The sequence below is a fragment of the Typopeltis vanoorti genome, chromosome 13 (genome assembly GCF_054136105.1).
Source record: "Typopeltis vanoorti isolate ZY-2024b chromosome 13, IOZ_Tvanoo_1.0, whole genome shotgun sequence".
In the NCBI taxonomy this organism is placed as follows: Eukaryota; Metazoa; Arthropoda; class Arachnida; order Uropygi; family Thelyphonidae; genus Typopeltis; species Typopeltis vanoorti.
Genome location: NC_143561.1, coordinates 108,148,700 through 108,164,442, shown reverse-complemented (window position 1 = coordinate 108,164,442; position 15,743 = coordinate 108,148,700). Strand labels below are relative to the sequence as shown.

General features: G+C 35.1%; 1 long non-coding RNA gene across 1 annotated transcript; it reads left to right on the top strand.

Moving 5' to 3' along the window:
* Positions 1-10,760: 10,760 nt before the first annotated feature.
* On the top strand, positions 10,761-15,049 carry LOC150100452 (uncharacterized). Its single transcript, XR_016549248.1, has 3 exons — positions 10,761-10,803; positions 12,180-12,246; positions 14,835-15,049. It is a non-coding gene; the product is annotated as an uncharacterized LOC150100452 (long non-coding RNA).
* Positions 15,050-15,743: the final 694 nt, after the last annotated feature.

Here is a 15,743-nt window from a genome sequence, read left to right as displayed (position 1 = left end):
CATTTCATTTCACTCACAAATAAAAGGCACATTAGGAAACTAGAATTTGCTATTTGTTTCTTACTGACTAAACAGGATACCTTTTTTTTTTTTTTTTTTTCAGAATCCCATATTTTCTTGATTAATAGGAAGAATCCCCGACTATTCCTTTTAGGTTCTACGATTATGTTAAAATCGTACGTTACAAAGATTTCCCTGTAACATTTGTGATTGCAGATAAGTTGGAAGAAAGAGAAATTTTATAACTCAATCGCATGAATTCATTGGTTCAAAGATCTCTTTTATTAACAAGAGGTTGCAGACACATTAGCTTCAAAGACATTAGCAGAAACATGCGCCTATTTCTGCTAGTGGATTTCAATATGAATGCAGACTGTTCACTAAAATATTTTAGGTTATCGTAATATAATTTCTTTATTTTGTTATCTAAAAAATAGTTAAATAAAATAATTTTTATTGATTCTGGAAAACATTTTTAAATTGCAAAGTATTATTTCAATATTAGATAAAATTTCTAAATCAGCCAAAATATTTAATTCATAGAGATTATATAAGAAGTCACTTTCATAAGATGCTCATTTAAAGGAGGCCCGATGAAATGAGATTGATTCATTCAATCCAAAACCCTTGGAGGGTAATGGATGGCAATGCTGTAGCCAATGAAGTTTTAACTGAGGCTCGGCTATTGCTGTTACCCTCCTGCCATGATCAGAGCTTTAATTGCTCAATAACACCTTATCCCTACACTGTCCTCTACAGATAACGGGGAAGATGAAAAGCATTCTTGCTTCGCCCCTTTAAGCCAGTCCTTATAAGGACTATAAGGATTCCAGAGAGATGCTCATTTAAAAATAATGAAACGTTTATTAAAGAAAAGTATTGGAATTTTATTCCAGTTATTGCAAACACTTGGAATAAAATGCTTGGAATAAATAATGAATATCTTTCTTTTCATTAAGCTATTTTCAGATCCAGCTTGATCTGAAATGCTTAAACACGCAGTATAAAATTCAAATTGGAATATAAAAGCAACTGGATTTTGAACACACCGAGTCAAGATTTTGTGGTTGTGTTACAGATTCCTTTTGACGTAAATTTTAAACAGTTTCCAAATGTAATCTATAGGCAGGCTAGTTTGCCAGCATAATAGCAGTCCAAGTGATGTCATTGCAACAATCTCGTGTCTTCTCGTGGGCTTTGATTTTGTTGCTATGGCATGAACGTATTACAGCCTACTGGCGGTAAAAATTCTTCCTGTTAGCATTTATCTTTAAGTCTCTCTGATTATGCATAAAAATAAATAAATGAGTCTAATAAGCGTGATTCATAGACTCATTTAAGCTTCGCTTTCAGAATAGGGGAAAAGGTATATCTGCAAAATAAGGTCAAAATATTCTGCAAAATGCTCTTCCGTTTATTGTAATAGACAGACGACAATCATAAATGATTATTTATTACTTTCACCTTTTACGTCCAGTACGTGGTCTCCAAAAACACGCGTTATAGACATTTTCCTGCAAGCTTTGAATACAATATCATTAGTGATGGCCAATACAAAAATATCATTGGTGACAACCATGATATAAACGTTGATTTATAGATATCTGTAAAATCACTACATTGGGGGAGGGGGAACATAAGGACAGCGAATAGATTAACCCAAAAAATTAAGACTAATTATAGACATCGTAGTAATGTGACACTTAAAGTTGCTTGCATTCTACAGATACCTAAGCCTGCATCTCCCAATACTCATAAGTAATACAGTTAATTAAAATATTTTAGTAAAAAAAAAATATTGAAAAAAAAAAAGTTAAATCACCACATTCGATGTACAGATCTTTTTCTTTTCTGTAAGTTACAACAAATATAAAAGTTTGAATTTTCTGCGAAATATATTGTTATTCCTATAATATTTCATTAGTACTTATGATGCATCCCTACATCATTTTAAGGAAGTCTTACTTCCTACCTCAACTGCTCAACAAGATGGGATACTTATGTGAACCCTCTTTGTTGAAGGTTATTAAATGTTCTGCTAGATGGCAGCACAAAACAGTCCTTCTTCCGTTCCAAAATTAACTCTGGTTTAGAATTACCTTAAAAAATAAGATATATCAGATAATAAAACATTAAAATAACCAAATAATTATTAAAAAGTCTAAGAATTTTAGATACTGTGTAGCTATTTTAATATTCGTATCTTGTAATAAACTTTTAATATCGTAAAAAAGAAATATGATGTGAAATAGTAAATCAGCATCAATTTAGTAAATTTCCGGTGCACATTCATAATATATTAAAGCAATTGATGGTTTTAAATGTGGAAATGTTGGTTCAAAGTTATTCGTAATTCTGAAATAAATCTGAAAAATAAAATCACAAAAACAGATCGTTCTATGCTATAACATCAGTTTGTATTGTCACCTGTTGGGAAACCTTTCCTGGGACTTAATTGCTAGTGAGGCATTTTCTCTCTTCCAAATGACTTCGTTTCTGCCACGAGTGAAGACCCTCAGTATAGAGCCAGGCGCCAACGTACCGAAGAGGACCTTAGCGAAAGCTCTCACCGATATAGAAGGGGCACAAAAGATATTTGGTTTTACCCCTTACGGAGCAGGTAGATACCAGGTAGTGGTGAAAGATATAGAAACCAGGAATAAGTCAATGGCAGGTATAGAATATGAATGGAAAAAGATCTATCCCTTCGTAGTAGAAAGTCTACTGAAGACACTACGAATAGAAAGGTTCCCTGTAGAATATCTCGAGGAAGGGAGTGAGATAATAAAAAAGGTTTTCTCAAAATGGGGAGACGTACGGGACGTCAAAATCACCAACGATGCCGACTACCCCGACTGGAAGACTGGCAAGGTGACCTTATGGAGATGAAGGCTGAGGTCCCCAACTTTGTATTTCTAGGCTCTGCCAGGGTAGTAGTCAACTACCCTGGTGTAAGAAAGCAATGTTTTCGGTGCGGATCACTCGAACACCTAGGCGCAGACTGCCCCAAGAACGAATGCAGGAACTGCATGGCGGCAGGAGATGCCCTAGCTCAGTGTGAGGCACCTTGCTTGAAATGTGGAAATACAACCCACAAGGTAGACGTTTGTCCCAACAGGACACAAGCAGAACGAATAGGAGGTGCTATATCGCCAACCCCAGCAGCCACTCCAGTAAATAAACCTGAACCCACAAAAGAGGACGACATTCCGGCTATAGGCACACATCATTATAGACGAACATCATTACAATGTAATGCTCAATAACACCCTATCATTACAATGTAATGATAGGGTGTTATTGAGCTATGAGCTCTGATCATGGCAGGAGGGTAACAGCAATAACCGAGCCTCAGTTAGAACTTCATTGGCTACAGCCACTTGTATACGACGAACATCATCATGTAGGACCTTAAACAGAAATCATCTGTTGATAAAATGTGACTTGGCGTGACACTATCATTCTCATTATTATTACTTCTGTGCTACCATAGTGTATATTTATTTCTCTATATTGTCTCGGAGTGAGATGTGACATCCCAGTGCTTTTGAATGTCGTCACGGAAGAGTAACCGCACAAAAGGAGATTTCCACAATGCAAACAAGCCATCACACCCACAAAGTTTCATCAACGCATAAGCCTCTGATTCTTTTCAGTGTTTTTTATATTGTAATGGGGGAATGAACGCAAATTTTTTCAAATGAGTTTATCGTATTTGTTTCGTATTAGACACCAATTTCCATTTTGCAAAAGTAATTTAATTTCTAAAAATAATAAGAAAAAAACCATTGGAAAACTCATTTTGTAAAATAGAAGTGGACATCGCATCTCTGAAATATTTAATTATTTTAATTAAGTTCCCCCCCCCCCCAGCAGAAAAAAAATCTGTGTTAGAAATGGCTCGTTATTGTTTAGATTCTATATCATTAAACGATTACTCCGTCATGCTTTATAATACAGCGGCAGGCATGCCCACACAAGCATTCAGCACCATCTGGAGAACCAATATATATTACTATTGGGTGTATGTTTTCGTCTGTGAATTGATTATGTTTTACTGGCCCGTTGCCTGATTGCATGATGAAAAACTCGAGTTTCCGAGAGCATAACCCGGCTAACTCACTTTCAGGTTGAAAGTTGAAAGTTCTTTGCGTCATAAATTGGATTCGAACCCAGGTGTTTCCAACCAAATAATTTCGTCCATGCCATGAAATGTCATTAAAAAAAGGCGCCAAGAAATACTTTAGTCATCATAATGAACATTAGAAATTCACAAAGGTTGGATTGTTAAAATATGAGAGTAACAGCAATAGCCGAGACTCAGTTAGAACTTCATTGGCTACAGCAGTGTCAACCATTACCCTCCCTGGGTACCCATTTTAGTCGACTCGTACGACATGCATGGGCTGCAGAGGAGCTATTCTTATCCCGGCCACCACACGGGGATTCAAAATTAAGTATTGAACAAACTGATTTAGTATATCACGAATGTGCTATGAATGTTTGTGGTAGACTGATTTACTGTATCACATAATATTTCGCTTTATTTATATTAAACGTTTGCATCAAAAGAACGACATAGTTTTAGCTTCATGTGATATTATGTATAAAACCTCTATGTCTATCAAATAATCATTAATTTTTTTTGAATGTTTTATTATGTCGTATCTTAACAGATTATTTGACACTCAAAAGAAAATACTATATTGTGCTGCCATCTAGTTAGAAAGTTAATTAAGTTATTTTACTACAAACTTTAATTGCTATCATGTTCGAATTCTTTTGAATGCGGGGAGTATTTTTATATATCCGTAACCGTTAATAGCAGGATTTAGATAAGGATAATTCTTAGATGGTATGTGGCAAGACAAAATGAAGAATTAATCAGTTATGTTATTATCAATAAAATGTTGCAGGATAAATTACAAATACTAATGAAATGTTATAGCAATAACAATACATTTCAAACTCGCAAACAAAAATCAAATTTTAGTTAAAATTCAAACGGAAAAGTATAGTTGTTCAATTACTTTATACTTCATTTTATTTTCTAATTTGGAGATTTAGTTTTCTCACTCATATTGGTAAAGTATTTTAATTAGTTATATTATTTGAGTGCTGATGGGTGGAAAAAAATGCTTGAGGTGTGTAGAATACAAATCAACCATTACACATGGAGCTACTGGTGTTTGTGATGACGGTAGATGGCGTTGTGTGTTGATGGTGATAAGCGTTGCTGTGTAATAGTTGGAGGTAAAGTAGGGAGATGAGTTGTCTATAGTGGAGTAGAGCGCCCTCACACGATGAGTCCTTGGATGTGTCACATAATAATAGTAATAACTCTTATTTGAATGAGATGTCTGTAGTTGGACTTCACGCTTGCGTCAATCTGTTCGCTTCCCCTTTTTTATGTGGTGGAGATAATTTTTTAAAATGAAAATAAATAAAGTAGCTGACAAACTTTCTGTTTTGTGTATTTTTTATTTTTAATCAAAACACTTTATAATAAGGAGGAACGTCTTCTTCTACACTGTGTCTTTTCTCCATTTTTATTATTATTTTTATTAATATCACCATTCGTAATGAGTTTATTTTAGAGATATCTTAATCATCATCATCATCGTCATCATCATCACGAACCATGGGCTCACTGCCCGTTGATGTCTGATGCCTCCTTCACTATCTTTGTCCACCTTTCTTTGTCCAGTGCACAGTGTCGCAGTTTTTGTACACCCATTCCACACCAGTCTTTTATATCGTCTATCCATTCTCTGTATGGTCTACCTCTTCTGTTTACACCATCCAAAATACCAAACATAAATGTCTTTATCTTCCGGTCCTCACTCATTCTACAGATGTGTCCAAATGTCTGATGCCTCCTTCACTATCTTTGTTCACCTTTCTTTGTCCAGTGCACAGTGTCGCAGTTTTTGTACACCCATTCCACACCAGTCTTTTATATCGTCTATCCATTCTCTGTATGGTCTACCTCTTCTGTTTACACCATCCAAAATACCAAACATAAATGTCTTTATCTTCCGGTCCTCACTCATTCTACAGATGTGTCCAAATAATTGCAGTTTCCATTTTATAATCTTCTGCTTTAGATTCTGTTTTGGTTGTATCTTCTGATAGAGCTCTTCATTGGTGATTTTCTGTACCCATCCTATTCCTAGAATCTTCCTGTAACAAGTTCTTTCAAATGGCAAAATTATTTTTCTTGATTCCTTATTTATTACCCACGTTTCAGATCCGCACAGTACAAATATCTTAAATATCCGTTTTAAATATCTTAAGCCATTGTTTAAATCATGGTTGTGAGCAATGATATTGAAATAGCTTATTTTATATTTTAAGAGAATGTGGAAATTGGACTTTTCTTTAAAAAAATAAATTCTAATTTCAAATAAAGTCAACTGAGAACACAATAACCATTTTTGGAAAAGGAGATCAAGAATTGCCCTAAAAAGCATAGCTTACAATAGAATCAATAAATGTCAACGAAAAACCATACTTAATTTTCGGTTGATATTCATGTGATTTACCACGTCAGATTCATTGTGAAGGATCTAATTCATTCGTTAATTTCCTTCTCTCTTTTCATTTGATGCTCTTTCAGTTAGAAAGACCATTTTTAAAAATTTTAACTGCAGTAATAATGTTATTTAATTTAGCAATAGTTAACTTTAATAATCAACTGTGTGATCAACACAATGATTTGCCATATCTAAGATTAATTTGCAATGTTTCTTTTCTCAGTCTTTCAACAGAATCTGGAAAACTCAGATTTAGAGCTTCAGTTCCTCTGACTCTTTCTTGCTAGAAACAACAGTTTAATTCAACTGAAATTAAATGCCTTAATCAAGTAAATCATCGCTGAAATATTTTAGTTCTTATATACTGTGCATAAAGATACATATGCGTTTTTAATTTGGAATAGAAAGACCTTTGGAGCATTTTTTTTTTTTGAGAAATTGTGGTGTTACAAACATTTTTGAATATAAAAAAAGAACATGAAAATCAAATTTTAGTGTGTTTTTAATTTTCCCAATTGTTGGTGATACTACACGGATATTACAGTATTTAGAAGCACGTGCCATATATTGATTGGCACGCGCTTCTTAATTCATTGATAGTAGTTTGTGATTACAAAGAAAAAACAAACATGCATTTCCTGCATATAAACACAGGGAAGGAATGGGAGCCACTTTGGAAGATTAACTGGTGGCCTCAGTGCGCGCACCGAATGTTAATGAAGACTAAAAGGTCTACATACCAGAGTATTGCAGAGTGGAGATAATATTGATTTACTTTAGGAACAGTAAAGTGTCATTTTGAACGATAGATTAGATGCTGGCTATGCAATGTCGGATCAATGTCATCCTAAAAATAAATGAAAACACGAACGACCCACTATTCTGTGCTATGAAATACTCCTATTTCATATCAACACTGACTACAAACAACCCCGATGAAGAGCTCATCTGTTTTCTTTTGAGAAATATGACCCAGTGTGATCCAATTATTATTATTTTTAATACGTGCTAAGTCGTTCAACAGTTAAGTATGTTTTAAATTTTCCTGAGTTCTCATTTTTTTTTTTTTTTTTTCCTATTCACAACATTCAACGACCAGATTTCGACAGTATTCATATTGCGTTTTGTAAAGTTGGATTATTAAATTCACCTTTACAAAATTTTCAAAAACAACAACATTACTGGTTTGATGGGTGAAGGAATTATACTTTTCATATAATGTGTAAGGAAATTTGGGTGGGGGGGGTGAGCTTTACGCTTGCCCTTTGGAGGCTGTGGAGTTAGCTGTGTTCAGCTGGAAGCAGGGTTGTCTTGGGTCTTCTGTGTTTGCAGTGCTCGGATTTTTTGTAGTTGGCAGCTTGTCTGACTACTGGGTTTGGGTGTGTGTTTGTCTTTGAGAAGAACTTTTCCCCTAGGTCATGACGGCGCGGAAAGACGTATGGGATTCTGGTCTCTCGGAGGATCTGGGTGTTTCTAAAAAACCGTGAGGCGTCCAGTATCATCCGCAGGCACTTATTCTGTATTCGCTGCAATTTTAGAATGTTTGACTTCCAGTTATTGCTCCAAGGCGGGGGGGGGGGGAGCGTATGTGTTTACAGGGCGTATCACCATCTGGTATAGTAGCTTGTTTGGTGCATCTAGTTTGCTGTGGCGGCTGATCATGCACTCATTCTGCACATTTTCCTTTTTGGGAAGACGATAAATATTTTTCCTATATTAAATATTCAAACCATTTTTATAACGGGAACCTTTCTTAATCAATTTTTCCTTTCTATCTCTCTCTCTATATGTCCGCATGCATGCAATCGATTACGTTAAACATCTATCGATCGAGATAGGGGCGCATTGATTGCAACCAGAGAATTTGTCTGCTTCAGTGCATATATTCTAACACACAGGTGTTCTTAAATTTTTTTTTTTTTTTTTTAAATCCGCGAACGCTTTTCATAAAACAAAAGTATTAGCCAACCCTAGCAGTACTGGTTAAATTATTATTTTTTCTTTTTTTTTTATAATCTATACCAGTGGTTCCCAACCTTTCCCCACCCATTTTCCCTTTTAAACCCATTTCTATAAATTGTACCCCTTGTTTTTGAAATAGCTGTTTTTAAATACTTTTGTTCAGTGTGTATCTTAATGTAAAATAGTGGAAATGAGGTTCAGTTGGGAAAGGAAAATTACTACACAAAAAAGTACAAACCACAGATTTAATTTTACAATATTCATAACACAGAAATAAGTATTGCTTCATGTTAAATGTTGATAAGGATGATCAAGTATTTAACAAACTTTTGATTTATTATTATTAATAATATTTATTCGTGTTATCTGAAAAGTCTGTAATAATTGGTATACAGCTCGCTAGCCGATTGAAACATTGTTGGTGAGATCGTTGAGCTAATTGGAGCTAGTTTTGAAGTGTCTTCATTAGCATTTATATTTATTACACATAACATTTATTGTCCCATAACCAACGTTTTGCATTTTGATTACTTTACTTGTTTCCGCCATTACTGATGTTATGCTACTAGTGTTATGTAATCGTGTTTAATTGCGTTCGTTTCTGCAATAAACTAAAAAAAAAAAAAAAAATAGAATGAAAGCTTTCTGTGTATGATAATTTCAATCGCTTTATAATGAATGTTTAATTTGCTTTCATTTATCTGTTTGCTGCGATCTCCAGAATATATTTCGCGAAACCCCACCCCGAAAGGCCACGACCCACAGTTTACGAATCGCTTTTCTAATACACAATTACACGCAACGTTTGGAGTTGATCGTGTACGATAGAATAGTATATTATTTTAGCATAATAATTATTATAAATTATTATTTTTTTTTTTTACTTTTTTTTCCTACTTAGTATGCAACAAATACGAAATTCTTTTTCTCATGAGTTAACTTTTATTTTTGTCTAAACGAAAAATACCACAAATGACGAATTCAGCGAAAATCCACGTAGACTGACAGACATCGTCATATGAATGACACGTTTTGCAAATGCACGATAACTTCCTACATGAATCATGTATGAAAGATTCGCTTATGAAGCTAATCTTCCGTCACTAGCAATGAGAGTGTAGTAGATTGATATCCGAGTTATTGTTGCTGGCGACGAAACTATGATGATGCACCTCTTACGAAATGAGCGAAATATACACTACCTTTCCAAAAGTAACAGGCATCCACAACACAAGCTTAGCTCTCGAAGTCGTTTGAAATCCTTTCATGTTTGCAATGCTTTTCCTAGATTTTATAAGAAAACAACGTGAAGCAATCAAACGAATTACTTTCCATTTGTGTTCATTTTATTCATTAAATTTTACAGACAATATTGATATGTCGCTTGCTGAACTCTGTTAGCTCACAACATGCTCGATATTTGACTTTCATCACTTGTAATAATAATAATAGTAATAATAATAATAATAATAATAATAATAATAATAATAATCTTATTATAATTACATTGAATTAATTAACTTGAAGCTATGCTTTAAAATAATTAACTACTCTAAGTCTTGTTTCGTTCGGATTAAGGAGAGATGGGTAGAAACGGACGAAAAAATGAGCAATAAAAAATCACCCCAACGCAACATCTACACAAAAACAAAGAGAACAGATCCCTAATATTCAATTAAATCTTGATTATGTTGCATAAAGCGTAGAAATACATAAAACCTCACAGGCATAGTCCTTTTTGTCTTTGTCCGTTGTTATTAGTCATAGTAAACAATCAGCTATATTTTCTTAGTCAAAAAATAGTGGGCTGATATATTCTATCGATTTATGTAAAATTAAATAATGTTTAAATTTATTTTATATTTTTTACAAATATTCGAAAATTTTTATTTTTTCAAATATTTTAAGGGATATTTTTGTTTTATAGACATTTACTATTCTTTCTTGCGAAATGGCCTTCATGAAGGTTGTAAAGATGACAGTCGACGAATGAATCATATGATTGAGAACGCCCTATATATGAATGAGTCGTATTATTATTCCAATGTAGATCACGTGATGAGATTTTAGCAATGCTACATATAATTGTCTCGTAAAAGATATGCGTATGTGATACATTTTATTGACTCATTCGTCAAATTCTTTTCTCTGCTGATTACACCGAATCTGGAAATGACGCCTATGGGTTTTTGTTTGCTTTTTGTATAAATAACAGAATGCTCGCAACAATCAGCATAACAGCGATTTTGATACAACAGATACTGCACAAGGGTCTGCACACTCTTCAACTATGGACAAGAAGCTAGTAAGTATATTTTCCGATCTAGTCGACGGACAGCTAAATGCAATTCGGTTAATTCCCATCCTTGTTTTCTTCACATTGCTATTTCACTGAGCTAATTGAAGCAACCAATATACTAAAATTACCGGCTTCATACGTACTTCATCCGAGTAAGGCGTAGGGTATTCCTGATGTTGAGAAAATTGTATTAAAAATAATAATCGAATTTTTTGTTTTCGTTGTGTAGGAATGATGGGAGTGCTCAAATAAATAAATAAATTTATTTATTTATTTGAGCAGTCTCTAATACGGTAAAAATACACATTTCTTGGAGCGATTATTGTGCTTAAAGAACACGAACTAGTTAATTACAATTTAGTTGAGTTTGTAAGGAAACATCCTGTTTGTAAAGAGGCCTGTATATCTCAGTGGAAGTGGTGTTTCCTCAGGTATAAAATAACCCGAAAAAAGAGCGTTATGAGTTCGATTCTAGTCACCTACTAGAGGAGGTTTCTCTAATCCTTTTTTCGACCGGTTCTCGAGTTAGCTCATCTCTGGCACGGGAAAGCCAGTTTTTTCTCCCTGAAACTCTGGTTTTTCGTCCTGTAAACTCAACATAATCGACAGTAGAAACTACAAAATTTTGAGACATTAAAATATTATGTTAGGTACCACGAGATGGTGACACTTGTTAGCCATCTCTTCAATGTGTGCCGCTTAATTACTGATAGCCTTGGGCGAGCCAGCTCTGATTGACTACCGGGGGAGACTTATCTGTCCACTCAGTCTCCCAAAGCTAAATTGGACTAAAACGGCCTCTCCTATACGGGAATAAAAGGCGTTGGCTGATTTTTTTTCTGTTTTTGAGTTTGTAATACTATATTTCTAAATTTGCTAAACCAGAACACACACACACACACACACACACACACACACACACACACACACACACACACACACACACACACACACACACACACACACACACACACACACAGAATCTTCTGTGATTTTTCGCTTTAACTTTAAAACTTGCATTAGACTCAACTGGAATAAATAAAATATGTCAGCTTAAAATAAATCAACAGCTTTTTTAAAATTAGCCATTTCATGTTGGGTTGTATTAAATAGCTGTTATATATTTTTCTATGTTGCACTTTATATAAACAAATTAATGGAGTTATTTTACTCAGTAAAGCATAAATATAATCACGTCCTAAATCTTTACTCAAATTTTCACTCGTTTACAAATGAAAAATATTACTGTAATATATTTCTGTTTTTATATTTATATTTATATTATATTATATATCATATTATTTATATTATATTAATTTTATTTGTTTTATTAATTAAAAACGATCTTATAATCTAAAAGACGTTTTTGTATATTTTCGCAGATTATCCTTCTCGGCATGACTTTATTAATACTCTTGTGTGTCCAGAGTACTGAATCAGCGAATTTAGGTAATTTGTTTTTTTTTTTTCATTATACTGTGTAATCTGAAAATAATGCGAAAAATTGGAATATTTGATATATATATATATATTATATTTATTTATTTATTTATTTTTGTATGTAACTACGTTTACAGGAAATAACTAAAATGAATCATTACAAAAACAAAATAATAATAATAATAAAATTGAATATCATCATGTTCTCGAGACTCCTCATGGATATTATTTCTCATACCTCTTCATGTTCTATATAAATACCAAAGCTTCAAAAGTTATCGCCCAGCTATACCCCTTGATCAACAGACACAGCAAACTAAGCTCAACAAATAAAATTCTACTGTACAAGACAGTGATCCGTCCCACAGTCATATACGCCTCCCCAGCCTGGAGCCATACCTCCAAGACAAACATCCTCAAGCTACAAAGAACAAATGCCTGCATATGATTCTGGACGCCCCGTGGTTCATCAGGAACGCCCACATCCACCGGGACATAAATATCCCCTACATCTCCCCACTACTACGCTCCCTAGCAGAGAAATTCTTTATGAAGACATCTACGCATCCAAACCAACTAATTCAGCAAGTCGGAAACTATGACGGTAATGACCACTGGAAACATTAAAGACCGAAAGCCATCCTAACACTCAACGACGAGTAACCACTTCTGCCCACTCAGGGCGAGCTAAAATAGCTCACAAATCTCTCCCATCACTGCTACCGAAACAGACAACAGGGAATATGAAAAGCGTCAAGCTTCACCCTCTGCGCCATATATGTCCTGCGTCCTGCGTCCATGATATGCGGTGAGGATGATTCTGGATGCCCCTTGGTTCATAAGAAACACACAGATCCATAGAGAAGTTAATATCCCTTATATCTCTTCCTTTCTCATAAATCTAGCTGAGAAGTTCTTTACCAAGACAAGTAACCATCCAAACCCGTTAATCAAGGAAGCCTCGGAATATAATGAAGAAGAAATCAACAAATATAAAAGACCAAAGTCTATCTTAAATTCATCTGAACACAACTAACTTCACTGCCCTCAATGGGCGAGCATACAGCTCACCAACACTCCATTCAAAGTTCTTCCATTACAAGACAAAGGGAAATATGAAAAGCAATTTTGCTTCACCCATCTAGCCAGAAATGTTAATGTTATGTTAAAATGATATGCGATGATTAATACCCCTGGAGAGTAATGGATGACAGTGCTGTAGCCAAAGAAGTTCTACCTAAGGCTCAGCCATTGCTGTTACCTTCCTGCCATGATCAGAGCTTTAATAGCCCGATAACATCTTATCCCTACACTGTCGTCTACAGATAACGGGGAAGATGAAAAGCATTCTTGCTTCCCCCCTTTAAGCCAGTCCTTATATAAGGACTATTAAAAAACTACTATGCTCGGATAGGTTGTTGCTGAAGAATCGACCGTAAGATAGGGTGATTAATACCCTTGGAGGGTAATGGATGGCAATGCTGTAGCCAATGAAGTTCTAACTGAGGCTCGGCTATTGCTGTTACCCTCCTGCCATGATCAGAGCTTTAATAATAGCTAAATAACACTTTATCCCTACACTGTCCTCTACAGATAACGGGGAAGGCGAAAAGTATTCTTGCTTCGCCCTTTAAGCCAGTCCTTATAAGGACTACTACGCTCGATCGAAAGATTGGAGCGTGATAGGAGTAGAGAAAGTTCTTTTTAGGACTCCCAGGGTAACGAATGGCAATGCGGTAGCCAATGAAGTTTTAACTGAGGCTGGGCTATTGCCGTTATCCAGCTATGACCAGAGCTTTTAGCTCAATAACATCCCATCCACACAGATTTTCTTTATTCAGATGACGGGATAAAGAGTCAAGGACTCAGTCCATCTCCCAGTTCTTTTAAGAACTATTTAAGAACTACTACGCTCCATTGAATATAAAATCGACCGTGAGATGCGGTGATTAATACCCTTGGAGGGTAATGAATGACAATGCTGTTGCCAATGAAGTTCTAACTGCGGCTCGGCTATTGCTGTTACCTCCTGCCATGATCAGAGCTTTATATAGCTCAATAATACCTTATCCCTACAGTGTCCTCTACAGATAACTGGGAAGATGAAACGCATTCTTGCTTCGCCCCTTTAAGCCAGTCCTTATAAGGGCTACTACGCTCCCTAAGAGAAAAATATATATACAGTATTTCACAGTGGTGTCCATGCATCCAAACAAATTAATTCAGCAAGCTGGAAACTACGATAGTAACGACCACTGGAAACATAAAAGACCAAAAGCCATCCTGACACCCAATGACAACACATAACCACCTCTGCCCCCGCAGGGCGAGCCAAGTAGCTCACAAACATCTCCCATCACTGTTCCCGAAACAGACAACAGGGAATATAAAAAGCGTCAAGCTTCACCCTCTGCGCCATTAATGTCTGCGTCCTGCGCTTTGAAGACGAGATGAGTTTTGATTCAAATTGATTTAAAATAATCATATTGTCATTTGTAGTAAAATTGCTTTTGCTGTAGTGTGTACAATAATTTTAATTGAAAATAATTTTAATTTAATAATTAGGGTTAGTAATGGTATGTTCGGTTACATTGCAGACTTGGTGGAAAAGATACGTTCGAGGCGTTCTCCTGACCGCGCTGAAAGAGCGCTTTTTCGTCAAAAGCGATGTAGAGGACGACCCACAACTCCGGCTTCAGGGGGAACATAATTTTCAAGCGTGGACGTTTGGAATTCTGTCTTCAGATCGATTATTATCCAGTAATCAAAGTGCATGCTTTCAAAGTAGCTGTCACTGCTTCTGTATCTTCACACATTCCAGTAATCTAATCCTGTGAATGTAGCAGGTTTGTAATATGATATTTTAGTGCATACACTAATAAAAGTTGTTAAAGCAAAGCGTTTCCATTTTTCTTTTTCACTTTGAGCTAACACTGTCAGCAAAATGTCTCTTTAGATCCCTTTAATAAACGTTTTCTTTTAGTAAATCATCGGTTACTTTAATAACATACATCACTTGCTATATTCATTAAAGAATTGTTTTTTAAATCATCTACGATGTAAATATATTGAAAGATGGAAACTATTACAAGTGAATTTTGGCGAGTTGCTGTAAGTATCATTAACAGAAAATCTCAGAAGGTCATTCATATTGGTGTAACAGAGGTTGTTTCATGTTAAGTAGAATTTAATTAATATTTCCATTTACATGGATTACGACTTTCGAATACTGTATATACTGAAAGTTTATTTTTCACTTGGTTAGAGTATAATAAATTTAGTTTAATCCTTTATCCAAGTGTGAGCAAACAAAGTTTGCGCCTGAAAGTATCTTCAGGACTGGGGTAAGGTGGTACAACACCAGTAAACTCGTTGCAAAGGTGTAGCAAGCTACCAACACTCCTGTCCCATTTTTCCTATAATGCAAAACACATCTCCTTGCATTTTTTCTTCTTTTTTTTTTCCTATAACATTAGACATATCCGCAAGGAGATGTGTTTTGCATT